Consider the following 20,439-nt stretch of genomic DNA (forward strand, 5'->3'; position numbering starts at 1 on the left):
TCACAAATGTCGACTCCCTTACAACCTTTTTCAAAGCTTCAACAGCCCAACCACACCACAAACTCAAATCGATAGCCCGACCACCGTATTCCGTCCAACAACAACACACAACCAAATCGACAGGCACCTTCCACCCACAATCAATAGCCACCACCAATTCTACCTCGACAACTAACAAAACAATCCAACCCAAAACTAATAAAACCGATAACACCGACAACCATAGTCACAATAACATTTTATTATATATGGATAAATAATTTTAATTAATTAATAGTCAAATCCATTTTATCAGTATAACTTGGTTTCAACAGCAGGCAGAATATTTCGGCACAGAACAGAATGAATAGGAAAAATAAACAGGAACTTATATATTTTGACAGTAAATTCGTAAATTTTAAATAGACAAAAATCATAGTTTTTTTTTTTTTTTTAGTAAGTGAAAGATAAAATCTATTCACAATAATCCAAAGCTCCACGAATCCCTCATAGTCCGAATCATTGCACTCCAACGCTCTAACAAGCGAGCCGCCTCTATCTTATTTTATTTTAAATCCAAAAACCCTATTCTCTGGAAAAATATGAATATATACCCGGGTTTGAAACCTAATCCCAACACAGACTCGGGCCCAGAAATCAGGCCCACGTATCCTAAATCCAATCCAACAAATTTTAAATAAAAATAAATTAATTAATAAATAAATGAATATGGATTACAAATACCGACGTTACATGGAGCGAATGCATATGTCAAATAAGAAAATGAAGATTTAATCGAGCGACCGGAAGACAATTGACAAAGACAATTAATTAGGTAATTGTATGAATGTAATACCATAGAGCTAAAAATTCTTTTGATGAAAAATAAAAATAAAGTATAGGTTTGCTATTGAATATTGTTGTTGTGTCAGATAACATACATGCGGAAAACTGACAATGTTGTTGATTTTTATAGTTGAAATAAAATAGAACGAGACGCCCCCATATAGAGAAAAACGCCCCCAATACTAACTTAACTTGGCAAAATTAGACTAAGCGAGTGTAAAAACGTTCAAACTTAAACTGACGAAGCTAAATGTGGTAACTTTGCCAGATTTTGTCGTAGTGATAGTAACGTACTAAGCGAGCGTAAAAGTATTCAAACTTAAACTGAAGAAGCTAAACGTGGTAACTTCGTCAGATTTTGTCGTAGCGATAATAACGTACTAAGCGAGTGTAAAAGCGTTCAAACTTAGACTGACGAAGCCAAACGTGGTAACTTTGACAAATTTTGTTGTAGCGATAGTAACGTACTAAGCGAGTATAAAAGAGTTCAAACTTAGACTGACGAAGCTAAATGTTATAACTTTTCAGATTTTGTCGGAGCGATAGTAACGTACTAAGCGGCCGGAAAAGCGTTCAAACTTAAACTGACGAAGCTAAACGCGGTAACTTTGTCAGATTTTGTCGTACCGATAGTAACGAACTAAGCGAGAGTAAAAGCGTTCAAACTTAGACTGAAGAAGCTAAACGTGGTAACTTCGTTAGAATTTGTCGTAGCGATAGTAACGAACTAAGCGAGCATAAAAGCGTTCAAACTTAGACTAACGAAGCTAAATGTGGTAACTTTGTTAGATTTTGTCCTAGCGATAGTAATGTACTAAGCGAGCATAAAAGCTTCCAAACTTAGACTGACGAAGCCAAACGTGGTAACTTCGTCAGATTTTGTCACAGCGATAGTAACGTACTAAACGAGCGTTAAAGCGTTCAAATTTAGACTAATGAAGCTAAATGTGGTAACTTCGTCAGATTTTGTCATAGCGATAGTAAAGTATTAAGAGAGCGTAAAAGAGTTCAAACTTAGACTGACGAAGCTTAGCGTGACAACTTCGTCATATTTTGTCAGAGCGATAGTAACGAACTAAGCAAGCATAAAAGCGTTCAAACTTAGACTGACAAAGCTAAACGCGATAACTTCGTCAGATTTTGTCAGAGTGATAATAACGAATTAAATGAGCATAAAAACGTTCAAACTTAGACATACAAAGCTAAACATTGTAACTTCGACAAATTTTGTTGTAGCGATAGTAACGTACTAAGCGAGCATAAAAGAGTTCAAACTTAGACTGACGAAGCTAAATGTGGTAACTTTGTCAGATTTTGTCGGAGCGATAGTAACGTACTAAGAAAAAGGAAAAGCGTTCAAACTTAGACTGACGAAGCTAAACGCGGTAACTTCGTTAGATTTTATCGTAGCGATAGTAACGAACTAAGCGAGCGTAAAAGCGTTCAAACTTAGACTGAAGAAGCTAAACGTGATAACTTCGTTAGATTTTGTCATAGCGATAGTAACGAACTAAGCGAGTGTAAAAGCGTTTAAACTTAGACTGACGAAGTTAAACGTGGTAACTTTTTCAGATTTTGTCAAAGCGATAGTAACGAACTAAGCGAGTATAAAAGCCTTCAAACTTAGACTGACGAAGTTAAACGTGGTAACTTCGTCAGATTTTGTCAAAGCGATAGTAACGAACTAAGCGAGCATAAAAGCCTTCAAACTTAGACTGACTAAGCTAAACGTGGTAACTTCGTCAGATTTTGTCAGAGCGATAGTAACGAACTAAGCGAGCATAAAAGCGTTCAAACTTAGACTGACGAAGCTAAACGCGGTAACTTCGTTAGATTTTGTCAGAGCGATAATAACGAACTAAGCGAGCATAAAAGCGTTCAAACTTAGACTGAGAAAGCTAAACGTGATAACTTCATTAGATTTTGTCGTAGCGATAGAAATAAACTAAGTAAGCGTACAAGCGTTCAAACTTAGACTGACGAAGCTAAACGCGGTAACTTTGTCAGATTTTATCGGAGCGATAGTAACGTACTAAGCGAGTGGAAAAGCGTTCAAACTTAGACTGACAAAACTAAATGCGATAACTTCGTCAGATTTTGTCATATTGATAGTAACGAACTAAGCGAACATAAAATAATTCAAACTTTGACTGACGAAGCTAAACGAGGTAACTTCGTCAGATTTTATCGTAGCAATAATAACAAACTAAGCAAGCGTAAAAGTGTTCAAAGTTAGACTGACGAAGCTAAACGTGGTAACTTCGTCAGATTTTTTCATAGCGATAATAATGTTGCGATGGAAACCAAATTATACCATTAGAACTGAAGTGAAAGAAATACTTTATTGATCACCAAATCTTAAAAAGTGCAAAGAAAATAACGAAAAAGAAACTATTGAACTGGAAACAAACTAACAAATTGTTGCTCGGTTTTTCTTTCAACTTGTCTATTTTGTCTGCTCACTTAGTAAAATAATTTGTTACGATGAGCAAGAAACGAACACTGCTAGGGGCTATCAGAAATAAACCATCAATGTCAAGGCCCCATTTTTTAAATGACCAAGGTTTACGGATTAGATGACGCTTCATCGCGGGAAGTTTGACCCATATCATATATCATATTTTTGACAAGACATACACTTCTCGGACAAACACTTAACATCTGTTGGCATGTATGGCCACCAATACCATTGGGTCATTGCTATGTGAGCGAGACTTCGCCTTTGGGAGTGGTGTTCACATAGTCGTGAATGAATTTCTTTGAGGCCTAGTAAATCGTTCGTTCTGCCCAAACAACGAAGGAGATGATTGAGACATGTGTCGTTGCGATAGAGTTTTTGGTCATCAAGAATTCCGGAGCATCGTCAGCTGTATGATTGTTATTGGTAGATACCGAGACATTATCAGTGTTAAGCTCGTTAGAATCATCTGACAACATAAGTGGTTAATCCGGTGTTGTCTTGGCAGCGACGACTTGATTTCCACAAATAAGTTGCGATAAAATCAGGATGTCTTACATCATAACGTGGAATCTTGCACAATACTAATAGATGTAAAATTTCATGCAATTCATTGAATTAAGTCTAAATAAATAACCATTCTATTATCGCGAGCCACATATTATCATTCAAAGTGGCTAGCAACTAACTTAGAATAATTAATCGTAACTTAGTTGCCCCCAATTGAAGAGTTGTGCATATCCCACAAATGACAGTTTTGTACTCGGCCATATTATTTGAAGCGTCAAAACTCAAACGTAGAGACCTCTCAATTATATTTTCATTCAATTTAAAGATGACAAAACCAAGACTGGAGGTGGACTTATTATGCGAACTATCGGTGTAAATCTAGCAATTAGCTGATATATCAGATAAATATTTCAACTCATCGCCTCCGGGAGGTAATGACAATTAGGGATCGACGTTTTCCTCATCGAGTACCCGCAAAGACCGACAATTCTCAGTCTCATGACCATAATCACTATAAAATTTGCACCATAACGATTTATCGCGAGTTGTTTTAGTGTCGTCGCGTAGGGGAAACGGCGGAGTGAGCAGACTTTTATCCTTGATTTTGTTGAAAACTATCGCATATTTAGTATTAAACGGAGTTAATTTAAAATCAGTAAAAAGCTTTCCGGTCCTGTTCGTGGAGTCTTCTTTTTTATACGGAGGCTTCTGACCGGGTTGCTGTTGCTCAAAAATTGGATCCTTCTATTTGTTTCGCTGATCGTTAAAATCCTTTCCTTTATTATCGTTGTCACAATAAGTTCGAGCAGCTGTGGCATCCTCAACATTGATAAATTGTTGAACTCGCTGGTATAATGCATGTCGGGAAGATGGTATGTCCCGAACAAGAGAGTTGTACAACCCATCTTTATCAAACAAGATAGTTTCTTTAAAAGCGTAGACCATCATTAGATCGGATTGCTCGGAAATCTCAGCTGCAGCTTGGCAAAAACGAGTGCAAAACTACGGAAAGTTTCATCACGTTGTTGCTTGATATTGAAAAGAACTCGGACACCATTTAGACATTTTAGATTATGATGAAAACGTTTCGAAAACTTTTCGGTTAAGTCCTTGAACCGATGAATAAATCGCGGGGGTAATTCGCTAAACCATACTAACGCTTCCCCTTTTAATGTAGAAAGGAAAAGTTTGCATTTCAAAGCATCATCACCTCCCGATAAAACTAGTTTGTTAATGAAATTAATCACATGAAGCATACGGCATCCCTCGACATCATCATATTGATCAAACTCTGGTTGTTTGAAATCTTTGCTATGAGTAACCCGTTGGACGGCGAGAGCAAATTTGTCCAAAATACCATCTTCAACTGCCATATTATCTAGTGTCGATTCAAAAGGATAGCTGTCAAGAAGAGCTTTTTTAATCATTTCTTTGACACGTTGAGGAGTCATCAAATCCATATATGCTGGCTCGTAATCATAGTCGTGATGACGCTTATGGGAATGAACGGAATGAGAAGAAAATGACGAAGATTCAACGTGTCGAGATGAATGTGGTTGGTACGTTGGGCTTTCAGTACGATATTCTTCAGAATGATAAGAATCGCATCGCTGAAGTGTATTTCCATACTGATGGTTTCGATAATGAGTGCGACCATTATTCTGTTCGCCACCCGAATTCCTCGGGACTTGCCGATAATCTGTAAGACCTTAGGGTGCAGTCGGGCGGTTATTAGCAATACCTTGCCTACCGAGAACGTGACTGAGTGGTTGGTTGTTTCTCAGCGGAGGTCGGGGAACTCTACGCCCATTACTTGGAACTCGTTGTTGACTGTTGTGAATATCGTGAATCTCATTCTCACCATTTAAACGATCCCACACACTGTTATATGTCGTTGGCGTGTGTTACGTTGTGGTGTGACAACATCATCGGCGAGTAGAATGGGTCGTTTTAGACGACGCTTGTAGTAGTTGTTCTATTTTCGGACACTCTTGAACTTGTTAAGAAGTGCTTCGCGAGACATTTCACTGACATTATCCGCATTAGATGATGAAGAATCGTCAGGGGCAATAACCTCGCACTGAATAATTTGGCGCATTGGTGGAACGACGTTATTATGAGGGATTAGTCTGTTATCGCCAAGTTAACCTTGACCATCATGTTCGTGATGATCGTCAGTAATTGCATCGGGACCTTGAGATCTTCGACTATGCGTCATAACTTTTGCAGAATGTGATCGAGGGTGTTGAATAAGAACTGTAGACGGCGCCAATTATGTTTCGACCAAATATGATCAAAACACTAAGTAATGATGAAAGAGATGAAGAACGTAGAAAAATAGTGAAAAAGTGATGGTGATTGAGAGAATGATGAGACTGTACCTTTCGGTTGCCTACGTACCTAAATTATCGATGAGATCAAGTCTCAATAACGTAGTTCTGTACATAGTACAAAATATCAGGATATGGCAAAATATCGACCCCTAATTTATGGATATATATCGTGGATATATCCCTCTCTATGTGGATATATTACATTGGGGCATCTGCAAATATCGTGGATATATCGACAAATATTGTAAAATATCACTTAACTGTGTGTGGGTATTGCTAACTGCAAATATCGTGGATATATCGCGATATATCGTGATATATCGACAAATCATCTATATTTTCTTTGAATGTGGTCATACTTTTAATATTTTCTTTGTACATATTTAGGATGATTATATGTCGTTATAAAGTTATATTCGAAATTTCAAATATTTAAAAAGTTACACAAATTACTACACTGGTTGTAACGCCTCAGGATTAAAGAAATATTACAAGGCGTTAATAGGACTACGTTCAATTTTAATTAATTAAAATCAATGATAAATCATCATTTTTATTTTATAAAATCCAAAAGAATCTCCTCTCGTATTTTTAGACATTTAAAATCGTAAATCTGTCATAACACGAAAATCAAAATAATACAATTCTCATTGATTCAACATTTCCAAGATCTGTATATATATACTCTACTTTAGCAACAAATATATATATATATATATATATATATATATATATATATATATATATATATATATATATATATATATATATATATATATATATATATATATCCACTTCAAGATGTTCAACAAATACATTAAATATCCACTTCCATAACAAAATACATGAATTAAAATAAATGAAAGTTACACAAAATGAAATTACGATTACATGAGATACAACAAATTACTACTCACGGGTAACATTAGGACTCACAAAATGAAGTGACAGTCAAAGGACTTGGGAAATAACGCCTTAAAATGACAAAGTTAACATATTTTGGCCCCGAGGAGAGAGTAGAGCTACGCAGGATATTCACTAGCCTCCCCTGTGATTCTTTTGGTTTTTCTAATCCTCGAGGAAAATGATCACCAACAAAAAGCAAAATAGCGAGATGCACAAAATTAATAATGGATATAGAGGGCTTTCTTCCCATTCATTTATCGTCGAGTTCTGAGGCCTCAATAGCACACCATTTGGGTGCTATACTATAGTTTAAATTACAACAAATTCATTGGCTCCTTGAGATACAAAATTTAGTTGGTCTCCAATTGCTTGTCCGCCCGAGCGGCTCATATCCATAACCATCAAACGACTTGTCATCTCGGACCACGTTCATCAGATTCGGTGCTTTAATGCCAACCATTGGTGATGTCCACTGGACCGGCATTGAAGCATTTGAGCTAGAACCTTCTTGGTTCAGGCTCGAATAGTCTTGATTCTGTGGAGAGGTTGTTGCATGTCTCTTGTTGATTTGAAGTGACTATTATGCGGGAGAGGGGCGATAGCTACGGCTCTTGATTCTTCTGAATTGGAGACTTAGGTCGAGGCCCTTTATATCGGTGTTGTCGGCACTAGATGAGGTGCTTGGGTGGTGGATTCCGTCCTCCTCCTCCTTGCCAAACTTTCCCATCCTTGTCACAAAAGTTCCCCGATATAACCCTACATTTTTTTGAGGGAAAACCATTTTCAAGTCGGACACAAAGATACAAGTACAACCAAAACGATTTAGCAAATCAGATTTTGACTCCTAGGATTAACATGCAATTGATCTTGTGTCATGCCCCTTTCCAAGTCGGACACAAGATACAAGTACAACCAAAAAGATTTAGCAAATCAGATTTTGACTCCCTAGGATTAAACATGCAATTGATAGTGTCATGCTCTTCGAGGAAAGAAAGGTGGGTTCATTAGATACTCTACCTCTGCATTAAAGTTTGAAGAAGATAATCATTTTCCTCTGATCGAAACCGGACCGAATGTTGTGATCTTCACCAAACAGCTCAAGTCTCCTGCTCCCAAAGGAGAAATGCTCAATAATCCGATACATATCTTCCGGTTTTTACTTGAACACCCATTCAATTGGTTACAAAATTCAGCCACCATGCTCGTGAAAAATATAAGCGAGAATATTGATACACAATGGAGTGAAATATAAAACAAATATAACTTGAAATGAAGCGGGGAATAGTTAATCCGATATATATGCTTTACTATTCATGTATACAAAACACATGCACCGGGCCATGACAATGAGTGAAATCATCAAAACTTTTGTCGGACTCTAGTAAAAAGTATGACATATACACACCGTAAGGAGGTTATTCTTCGATTATAATATCCGTGTCAATGTTTGCATAGATAATGTGACCATCCGTTACTCTGACGTCTTGTTCCTTTTATGCCCATCAAGCAATGTTCCTACATTACTGGATAAGAGACTTTAGAAAAGTAATAAATGAGTTGTCTTGAAGAGTGATAACAGCACTTCTATGTGTGGAAGCCAATAATGACAAATGTCAAAACCATAAGAGAAGATATAGCCTTTGAATCTTTGAAACAAAGTGTGAGAATCATGCATTGAACCGGGAGGGTTATTAGATTTGTTAGTCTTCACCTAACATATATCCTCAACACCTCAGGAATCCCACTGCATAAACAACATTACAATTTATATATGTGAATTCTGACAGAGTCTGAAGTACTATCCAAGTATCCAATAAATAATATCCGATTTGGTCCACGGGAATCATTCCAATCCAAGAATGATGGTGGGTGACTCCATCAAATCTGAATCATTTTCAGTTAAATTATAATAAGAATTAAAGAGAGTTCATTGTTTCCATCGGAAAACTTCAACGGCAATGTTGTTGTGAAACCTGATGGCACTTTGCTATATAATGCAAAAAGAGAAGAGCGCCGAGGGCAATTGTGATAAGACATTCTCACAAGAGGTACAAAAGAAAACAGCAAAATATTCCAAGAGAAGAATCATTGACATGAACGATTAAAATTCTAAAGAGAACCCATATTGTGATGTTAAAAATGGGCTAACTAAGAGCTATGAAGCACGGACACTGACACACAACACGACATCATTCAAAAAGATAGGACATGGATACGTCATGGACAAATTTAAATCAAAATATGAACTCTAGTTTTGGACATGTCCAAAAATACAAGCTAATGCCAACGAAAGAAATAACAATTATAGAAGATTCATAACAAGTATATATAAAAAGGAATTGGCAATCATCAAGTGCAGTCGTGCATTGTGCCTCATTTTTCTTATTTCAAAAACCCCTACCAAGTCATGTATTCTTTTAAGTATTTTAATCACTTTTTTAAAAAGAATAATAAATTGTAGAAGTGTCCCTAGCATGTCCACAGAGTGTCTGAAATTCTAAAAATTAATTATTAAATCCGACACTCCAAATCGAATATCGGACACGTGTTGGCGGTGTGTCGGGGAGTGCCGGTGTCGGATACGTTGTCGGTTGCCCCTAGAGGAGAGTTGGTGCTTCATAGACTAAGAGCTCCTTATTTGATATAAAGACTTTGTAAAACGAGTATGAGAAAATATATCAAACTTAAAAGCTAAAACCCAGTTACTAAAACTCCAAAAGTAATACTGTGAAACCTGATGGTCTTTATCGAAATAATACAATGAAAGGGCCGGAGATTTCGAGACAAAAACACTCACAAAACATAAAAAGAAATATTTCTCTGTATGTCTAAATAGTCCAAGAGAATAAAATATTGACATTGAGTCACTGACGATTAAAGAGGACGGAGGACATGTTGAAAATTGCTAATTAAGAGTTCTTGGTTTGAATGTTTGATTTAATGACTAGTGAAATGAATACGAGAATATCAAACTCAAAAATCCAGTTACGTAAATGTGTTTTACGCGTGTGATGATTTATGTTTATATACCTAAACAATACTTACCTTTCTTAGGCACTGCCGGCCCTGCTCAAGACCCACACCATCACCAACCCATAGGAATATGAAAGACGGTGTGTCTGCAATTGCCTGAGGACACCCGAAGAAAAGGTTAGACTGTACAAACGCATGAAGGTGACACTTAGACCACAGAGAATAGCAGTGGAAATAGGCAAAAAAGGTACCTCAATCTTAAGGTTTGACATTTGTTCAAATGTCCAATATTCCGTATGGTCAGCAACTCCAGGTGCTCGATGGATATACTCTTCCCAAGTTTCTTTCCCTCGCCACCACCACCACCAATTATATCCAAATATCGTGACTAAAACAAAAAAATTTTATATCGTAGAAATATCGCGATATATCTACAAATATCGTCGATACTTACACTGGTATTTATCCAAACTAATATCGCAATTTTTATATACCCATCTCTGAAATCTCGATATTTATTGTGATATATCGCGATATTTTGTACTATGGTTCTGTATAAAAAATAGTTTGGTATTTCTATGTATAAAGTAGAGATTTCTTGTAGCTCAAGTAATTGTAATTGAATATAATTCTTAGTTGATAATTATCTCTTTGATAAGAAACGAATATGAACACAAATTAAAGTACGTAAGTGGCAAACCATGTGACTAGGGTTCAGCCCTAGACACATGAATTAATGAGCCTGTACATCAATCTATGGTATTGCAAATTGGGACTTAGCCTTGTTGATTAAACAAATAAAGATGGAGATGGAGACCCCTACTAATGGACAATTTCCACGTAGGTGGGGGTCGAAACAAGAGTGAAAGATGATAATGATCCACTTTTTGTTGTTTCATTTTGTGTTATGTTGTGTGCTTTGTTTTGCAGGTGTATATGCTCTTTCAGGTATGTGTTTTATGGTCTAACATTAGGGTGTAGTGATCTTCATGGTGCCCTAGTTTTGGACTCAGTTCTTGTACATTTTCAGGTTATTTGGTTTGGTTGGACTCTTTCTAGCTATGCATTGGTGGTGCTGTGTGGTTTGTGTTATATGTTCTCGTCTATTAACTCCTTTGAGCTTTTCATTAGCTTTATTTTGGAACTCTGAAGTTGGGGGCTTTGGAAGTTTAGCTCAACTATAATTAGTTCTATTGTCCAAGCTTGGTACCCAGAGACATAGACTTTAGCACCTCTCCAATCTGGATAACTTTCACTGGGCTTCAACTTGAGCACCAACTCTCGGTGGTCATTGAGAGGATAGCAACTACGGCCGGCCGAGTTCTGGAAATCTTTCCACCGGATAACGCTCCACGTGATGCGGATGGTTTCAAAGCCAGGGTAGAGGTTGCACTCAACCACCCACTCACTCAAGGGATTCCTGTTTGAATATGTGGGTTTACCATACCACAATTGTCGAACTTGCTTCATGATCGACCATGATACGTATAAGTGCAACAATCAGGATGGGGAAGCACAACTGGTTCTAAATGAAGTTAATACCAACCCCCCAAACGAGCAAGAGGCGGTTCTTATTCTGCCTTTGGTCTATGCAGAAGCAACTGAAGAAGAACATAACCACCATTCAGCTTTATTTGGAAGTATTGTTAACATTATTCATGGGGAAAGAGTGATGGAAACAAGCCAAGAGAGCCCATGTATTGAATTACCAAGAAATTGGTCCCAAGGCCCAATTTTGAGGAAAATGAAGTCTAGAGGACACAGTTTTTTGTGAGTAACTCACAAGAACAAATTTTGGGGAAAAGTAACTCACAATCCCACTATTTCAAAATTAGTAACCCTCAAGGATAAAATAAGTTGGCCCCGCCTTATTACATTTTTTAAAATGCCAGTTATACCTTTCCGTGAAAATAACCCTCAAGGACAAATTACCCGGATTTAAAATAAATATTTTCCGATTTTACCCTTTCTGTCATTTTACTATGAACAATGAGTGCTCATACCTTCTGCTGGTGTATGAACAATGATTGTTCATGTCCAAATAGGTGAATGTACCTTTTACAATATATTGATATATGAACATTGAATGTTCATACAAAAAGGACTATGAACATTCAATGTTCATACCCAATCAATGTTCATACCCAAAGACTATGAACATTGAATGTTCATACCCAAGGACTATGAACATTGAATGTTCACTATGAACATCGAATGTTCATACCCAAAAGGACTATGAACATTGAATGTTCATATCCAAGGACTATGAATATCGAATGTTCGTACCCAATCAATGTTCATACCCAAGGACTATAAACATTGAATGTTCATACCCAAAGGACTATAAACATTGAATATTCATACCCAAGGACTATGAACATTCAATGTTCATACTAAATACACTGAGTCGTTTCGTCTAGGCCGGGACGTTAATTATTTTGCGTCAAGAGTATAATTGACATTTTATCTACCCGATCCGTTTTTTATTTCGCATCAAGGGTATAGTTGACCTTTCATCTACCCGGTCCTTGTGAGTTACAAAAATAAAAAGGTGTCATTGAGAGTTACTTTTTCAACATTTTTGTCCTTGAGAGTCACTCCCTGTTGAATTACCAGGGTCAATCATACTTTCATTATGGATCTTGTCCATCAAAGGGCTCCAGAAATGTTCTCTAGTACAAAGGTGGGTGAAAGCCCAAACCTTTCTATGCAAAGCCCAATGTTAATTGGCAACTCAGCAACCAACAATCCCTCTGACCAGATCTACTATTTACCAACTCCGCCGACAACATCACAAATCTCCATTCCAGAACTCATCAAAAACAGCACAAACACCCGCCCAAACTGTTCCAAACTACCAATCATTAATAATGAATTAATGAGTCACCCTGCTAAATACTCCATTACCTAAAAACTTTTCTCATAAAAAAGTGAGGGGAAAAGGGAAAGGGAAACAACATGATCAAGATGATCGTCCTCTGAAGAAACGAAAAAAAATCCATTCACATCGAAAATTCAACCTCAAATCAGACTGCTATTATACCATACTATCCATCCCCTCCCCTCCCCCAATTGAAGAACATCTAGATGTGCCATCTAATCCGTCGCTGGAAGACATAAGCATCCAAAATGAAATTGCTGAGCATAGTCGGGATGAAATAACTGTTGAATCAGTTTGGGATTTAATCTCAAACCCAATAGTAAATCAAATATTACTTTCTCAAGGAATTGTTCTCCATTCAATCTGGGGAGAAAGTGGAGTGGGGTCTGAACTCAATGTTACTACTACTGGGAATACGGAGACTTTACAAACTGAACCTAGGGTTGCTATGACTGAGCTAAATCTCTAGATGCAGCCACCAATCAATTTCTATGATCAACTTGATCAAATTGAGGGACTTGGTGACGAATCTTCAATGTAAGAACTTCAAATTCATCATACTCAATCTCCTGAGAATATATCTGCGGCTGATGTAATAAATCTTCCTTGGGCCTCTCAGATGGATATAGCTGGTTCACTTAAAGTAACACAGGTACAAAAATCAAAACTCACCTCTTTTGCCTTGTATATAACTTTGGTAGTTATAAAACTGATATGCTTTTCTCTTGCCTTTGTTATCCTCTCTATTCGAATGACCTATTTATCCAATATTTCACATATTCCCTTTTTCAATCTTATCATCTTAATGTTCATATATTGTCGATCATCCCTTGTTGCACCTTTCATAACGACAACCTGCTTGATGTTCACTTCAATAATCTATATAAATTTGGGAAGGACACTTGTGGTCTTTAGTATAGCTTTGAATAGGGCTGTAAATATGGAATTGAGTTTGCTCTCTCTTGGGTTAGTATTTAAGACCGAATGTTTCACCGATGAGTAGATAAATGAAGATTAAATATGAACAAAGGGGTTGTGGTAACATATCAACAATTAGGCACTTGAAACACCTGATTAATATAGAAAATCCTGACATTGTCTTTCTCTTGGAGTCAAAATCTACAAACAAAAAAAATGGTTTCTCTTGTACAAACCCTTCTCTACCCAATTTTTTTTTATGTACCAGCTATTCAATCTACTGGTGGTCTGTGTATTATGTGGAAAGATGGTATAACTATTCATGTAAATTCTCATTCTCAAAACCATGTCACTACTTCTATTTTCATGGGACCAAATTCTAAACGTTGGACAGGTTGTTTCTTTTATGGGAGTCCTTACCCTCAGACTAGAAACATTAGTTGGAATCCTATTAGAGTTCTTGTTAATAATCCTCTACCTCTTCTTATTATTGGAGATCTCAATGTAACTTTGTCGAATGATGAAGCTATCAGAGGAGTCGATTACTCCTTCAATGATGGACAACCTGCCTATGATATTATAAGAGATCAGGCTCTTATAGATTTAGGTTTCAAATGGTACCCCTTCACCTGGAATAACAAAAGAGTAGCCCCTGACAACATCCAAAAGAGGTTAGATATAGCTCTAACTAATATTGATTGGAACATGATCTTTCCTGATTCTATCCTTTATCATCTCCAAGCCATTCAATTTGACCATTGTCCCCTTCTTCTGAATACACATCATTCTACTCATTCACATCCTAAACCTTTCAAATTCCATTCCATGTGGTTAGAACACCCTACTTACTTTCATACAATCGACCATGCATGGTCAAGAGTTATTTGCCCACCTCATATTGCAAAATCACATGTTTTAGTCTCACATCTCTCATCTGTAAAAAAGGCTCTTAGGTGCTGGAATAAAACTACTTTTGGTAACATACATGTACAGATGAACATTATGCATCAAAGAATTGATTATCTAAATAGTTTGTTACCTAATAAATACAATTCTTCTCTTCATAAACAAGCTCTAAATCATCTTGATCATCTCTTAACATGCGAAGAACTTTTGTGGAAACATAAATCTAGGGATAAGGATATCCCTGAAGGTGATAGGAATACTAAGTACTTTCACATTAAAACTCTGAGACATAGAAGATACAATAAAATTGAATGGTTGAAAACTTCAAATGATTCATGTTAGTACTATCCCTATTACCTCCCTCTTTCCTGCATATATTTCTATTAAACAAAATATTGACTTCCTTAGCCCTGTCACACCTGATGAAGTAAAAAAGGTTATGTTCAGCATTGGTGGTTTGAAATCCCCTGGACCTGATGGGTTTCCTGCCATATTTTACCAATCATCCTGGGACTTGCTTGGACAGGAAGTAACAAAGATGGTTGCTTTATTCTTCTCTCAAGGTCATTCTCTCAAACATCTTAATCAAACAAACATTGTTCTCATCCCTAAATGTCCTAATCCATCTTCTTGTAGTGATTTTAGACCAATCAGTTTGTGTAACATCTCTTACAAGGTGATATCCAAACTCCTGACTAATAGACTTAAGGCTATTATTGGCCCTGGTATATCTCCTTATCAGTGTGCCTTTGTGCCTAATAGACAAATCACAGATAACACCATCCTTGCTCATGAGATTATGCACACTATCAAACATAAAAAAGGTAAGTCTAGCCTTATGGCTATAAAGCTTGACGTGTCTAAAGCCTTTGATAAGGTTAATTGGAACACCCTCTCTTCTATCCTCACATCTCTTGGTCTTAATCATAATTCAGTCAATCTTGTCAACCAATGCATTTCATCACCTCAGTTCTCTGTTATACTCAATGGTACACCTTATGGCTTCTTTAAGTCTTGCAGATGGCTTAGATAGGGTGACCCACTGTCACCCTTCTTTTTATTTTATATATGGAAGTGTTAACCAGAATTCTTAATGTAAAAAACCCATAATAACAAGCTTCATGGAATAAAAATCTCAAGAAATAGTAGTCCTATTTCTCACTTGTTGTTTGCAGATGATACTTTCATTTTTTGTCGAGCAAATATTGATGAGGCAACAGAACTTTTGGATGCTCTAAACCTCTTTTGTGAGATCACAGGTCAAGAAATTAATTTTGAAAAATCAGGTATCCTCTTCAGTCCAAACATGCCTTCTTCTGATACAACTAATATCATGCATTTGCTTTACATGAGGAAAATAACTATTGGTGAAAAGTATCTTGGATCAACACTCTTTCTTGTCCAACCAAAAACTAGGATATTTAATCATCTTATTGATAAGGTAAACATTAGAATTACTGGGGTAGAAAAGCAAGCTGCTATCACAAGTAGCTAGAATTGTTCTTATTAAATCTATATCATCTGCTATCCTTGTTTTTCATATGAGTACCTTTCTGCTACCTAACTCTGTGACATTTACTTTGAATGCTATTCAGAGAGACTTTTGGTGGGGGAAAAATACAGGTAAAAAACATCCTTTATATTTGAAGAGTTGGAGCTTTATTTGCCAATAAAAAAAAAGGTGGTGGCCTAGGTATTAGAGATATGGAAACTAATAACCTTGCTCATCTTAGTAAAATTCTTTGGAATATCATCACTAAACCAGACTCTTTTCTTTCCACTCAACTGAAAGATAAATATCATCATAGTGCGAATATTTTACCTACTGTACACAAATCTAGTTCATCTTGGTTTTGGCAGGAAATGCAAACAGTTTACAATACTATTGTCAAGGAAAATGCTATGTGGCAGGTAGGCTCAGGTAAGGATATAAATATCTGGACGGACTCATGGATTCCAAGTCTTGCATGGTACGATTACCAATTCCAATGATTCATAATCCTTTGTACAGTAAAGTTGCTGATCTTATAGATGTAAATACTAGAACTTGGAAAATAGATATATTAAATTCTCTTTTTGATATTAAAATACTTCACTCAGTATTCAGAATATATACATTCCTGGAATAATCCTATTGATAAACTACATTGGACCTTAACCAAAAATGGGCAACACTCTGTAAAATTTGCCTACCATCAGTTAAGCTTAAGATATGTCACCAATGTGAATCACAATACTAGTCTAGCTTTCTGGAGAAATAATCTCAGACCTAGAGAAACTTTGTTTGTTTGGAAATGTTACGACTCTATTATCCCAACAAGAGACCATCTTAGTACTCTTTTCTATGTAGCTGATAAAACTTGTTTGTTATGTAACTCTTCTATAGAATCTGTACATCACTTACTCCTAGTTTGTCTTTTTACAAGAACTCTTTGGTTTTCAACACCTTGGAATTTCAGACTAATATATTTTGAGAGTTTGCAGGTGAAAGAATGGATAGACATGTGGTACAAACCCCCAGTGGATTGGCCGATTGACAAACATGATTGGACAAGTTTTTGTATATATATAAACTGGATTATATGGCTAGAGCGATGTAGAGTGTTGCATGATAAGTCTAAACCTAACTAGGCACATGTATATAGTCTAGTACAGGGGTTTGTAAATGCCCTGGAAGTTGGTTTAGACCTTAATCTTGTAAATTTTCAACCTGTTTCTTTAGAAAGATGGAAACCACCACGAATAGGCTGGGTAAAACTGAACATTGATGCCAGCTTTAAGACAAATATACCCGATCCCATTGGCATTGGTTATGTACTTAGAGATTCTAATGGATGCTTCATTGCAGCAGGAACAAACAGAGGGAGGGGCAGAACTGTGGAAGAAGTAGAATGTCAAGGGGCACTTAAAGGAATTCAATGGTGTCAGAAATTCAGCTCATCAGTAGAAGTAGAGCTGGATGCGAAAGATGTATGCAACTTTTTGGACAAACAACCATCAAGCATTTTTTTGTCTTCAAAGATTATACTTGAAGATGTACTAGAAGAGCTTGTAACTTTTGATAATGTAAGTATTAAGTGGATCAATAGATCAGCTAACTATGTAGCTCACAAGTTAGCATCATATGGGCAAAATCTTCCTCCTAGTTCTGAGTGGCTGACACTGCCACCTAGTTGGTTGATGAACTATTTGGAGGATGATAGACTATCTGTAACCTCTTCAGTTTCAGTTTCTTAATATATATACAGAAATGTTCTAGTGCGGACTTCCCATACAAAAAATAATCCGGACCAAAATAAACCAACTTGAATTCTCGTGAATTTATTCCCTCTCTCTCGTCTCTCCACTTTTTTCTCCTATTAGAACCCACACACTCTCTCTCCACTTTTCCTCTCTCCTCTCTCTACGCCCTCTCTCCTCTCTCAAATTTTTTGCTGCCAACTCCCTCTTCTTGATTCAGAGACAATATAATTTAGAACAATATAACATTGTTTATAACTAATTAATCATATCAGATTATTAGAAGTGGCTGAGTTTGGATAAGATCGTACCACAGACAGAGGGGATGAACGTACCTGCCGTACAACAACGTCACGGTAAAATCTGTACTAGTTGAGCAGCATTGCAACCCTATCCACTTGCGAGCAATATATTCTACCATAGCTGCATGTGAATATTGACTGAGTACATCATAATCACTTTCAAATGCAAGCTGAAAATTAATATCTTCTGCTGAAAAGAAATGAACCCATGGCGAAAATGAGACTATCTATTAGCCAAAGAAATACATAAAATTGAATTTACATTGTCACAATATGCACATCTTCCTCAGCTAGGAGCCTAGGACAGGTTTCTCGTTGGCCTCAGCTTTGGCCATTGCCATATCAAACCATGGCACGCGAATGACTCCTCCAGCTAAAAACTGATGACATGAACAAGTATTTGGGTTTAACAAGTGAGAAATAATAAGAGCTAAATGATAATGGTATCTATCTTAAGCTTCGATAATGATGTCTGCTTTTGAACTTTGGAAACAAGATATATATGGAAATGAGAGGCACTCTATAGATTAAGAAGTCAGAACCAGTAAATTAAATTTGCTATGTTGCATGTGCATAAGTTATTGCAAAATCTAAAAACAAAGACTAAATGAACAATTGAATGTTACAGCATGGACAATGATGCCTTCATTTAGTTGACCGCCTTATTTATTTTTTAAAGAGTAAAAGCTTAACCTTACCACTTGTGAAAGATATATACGACTCAATCTCACAACAAGAGCATACCCTCAACTCTTCCTAAAAAGTAGTTTGATGAAAACAAACAACAAAAGATCTGATTAAACCCATCCCAAACCATCAAACCGACACTTATCCCTCTCTAGATTCTAGACACACACCTTAGGGATTGAGAAAGAGAGCAAGCTCCATGCACACTCCCAAGCACACACTCATTTGGGGGAGTACACACACTCTAAGACACTACAACAAATTGGAGGGGAGGAAAGAGCACCATATTTTCCATGTAAATGACAACATATTATGATGTGATCCACAGACTCACTGCCACACATGCATGCATCACAAAAAAAAACAAAAAAACTTCTGAGGAACGAAATATATATTGCCTGCACTAATTAACAAATAAGAAAAACTTAATGCAATAAACTATTTATTACTTCTTTTTTTGATATCTTAGATTTATCAATTAAACTATTCATTTGTAATTAGTAGCAGGAATCAAAAGCATGATTCAAATAGTTCAATCAATAGCAAATATATATGTTTAAATTTCCTATGAACGTGAAATGGTATATATATTCTCGTTTGCGGTAGAAATTGGTGAAACCAATCTGGGGAGTAAGAAAAAGAGTTTTTTTTTAATGGTTGGGATTGTTCTAAACTATATTGTCTTTGAATCAAGAAGAGAGAGTTGGCAGCAAAAAATTGGAGAGAAGAGAGAGGGCGTAGAGAGAGGAGAGAGGAAAAGTGGAGAGAGAGTGTGTGGGTTCTATTGTTCTAATGAGTGATTTTTTGCTCCCAGTAGGATTTGCTCCAAGAGCTCCAAGCGAAACAAGAACCAGCCATGTGTCCACTAAAAAGAGATTGACAGTTATCAAATTCCTTCCTTAGAACAAACTTCCTGATTTGCCCCCACAAAAAATAGAAATAAATAAAAAGAAAAAGAATTAAAAAATCTCATTGTAAAATATTTAGGAGTTCTTCCCATCATTAGCTAAAGATTTTTTTTTTTCTTTTTTAGTTTGAAAGAAGTGTCACTAGTTCCACATTTCAAGTTTTTTATTCTTCTTTTTTTTCCAACAATTAAGACCAAAAACTAGATTTTGTAACTGGTTAAGTTTTTTTCTTTTATTTTTTTTAAGGTTAGGGGTAAATCAGGAAGCATATATTAAGGTGGAAATTTGATAACTGTTGACCCCTTTTCAGTGGACACTTGGTTGGTTCCTGTTTCCCTTGGAGCTTTTGGAGCAAATCCCGCTGGGAGCAAAAAATCACTTGGTTCTAATAGGAGAAAAAAGTGGAGAGATGAGAGAGAGAGAATAAATTCACGAGAATTCAAATTGGTTTATTTTGGTCTGGATTATTTTTTGTACGGAAAGCCCGCACTAGAGTATATATATATATATATATGTTGATTATCAAAAAAAAAAAAAAACTAATTAGTCCTAAATCTGCTTTTTCTGTCATCTACTTGGTTTATTTGAATTT

General features: G+C 36.4%; 1 long non-coding RNA gene across 1 annotated transcript; it reads left to right on the forward strand.

Annotated features, from left to right (window-relative positions):
- Positions 1-15,524: 15,524 nt before the first annotated feature.
- LOC147508640 (uncharacterized) lies at positions 15,525-17,932 on the forward strand. Its single transcript, XR_015216396.1, has 3 exons — positions 15,525-15,996; positions 16,571-16,631; positions 17,559-17,932. It is a non-coding gene; the product is annotated as an uncharacterized LOC147508640 (long non-coding RNA).
- Positions 17,933-20,439: the final 2,507 nt, after the last annotated feature.

The sequence above is a fragment of the Coptis chinensis genome, chromosome 3, assembly GCF_015680905.1.
Source record: "Coptis chinensis isolate HL-2020 chromosome 3, ASM1568090v1, whole genome shotgun sequence".
NCBI lineage: Eukaryota > Viridiplantae > Streptophyta > Magnoliopsida > Ranunculales > Ranunculaceae > Coptis > Coptis chinensis.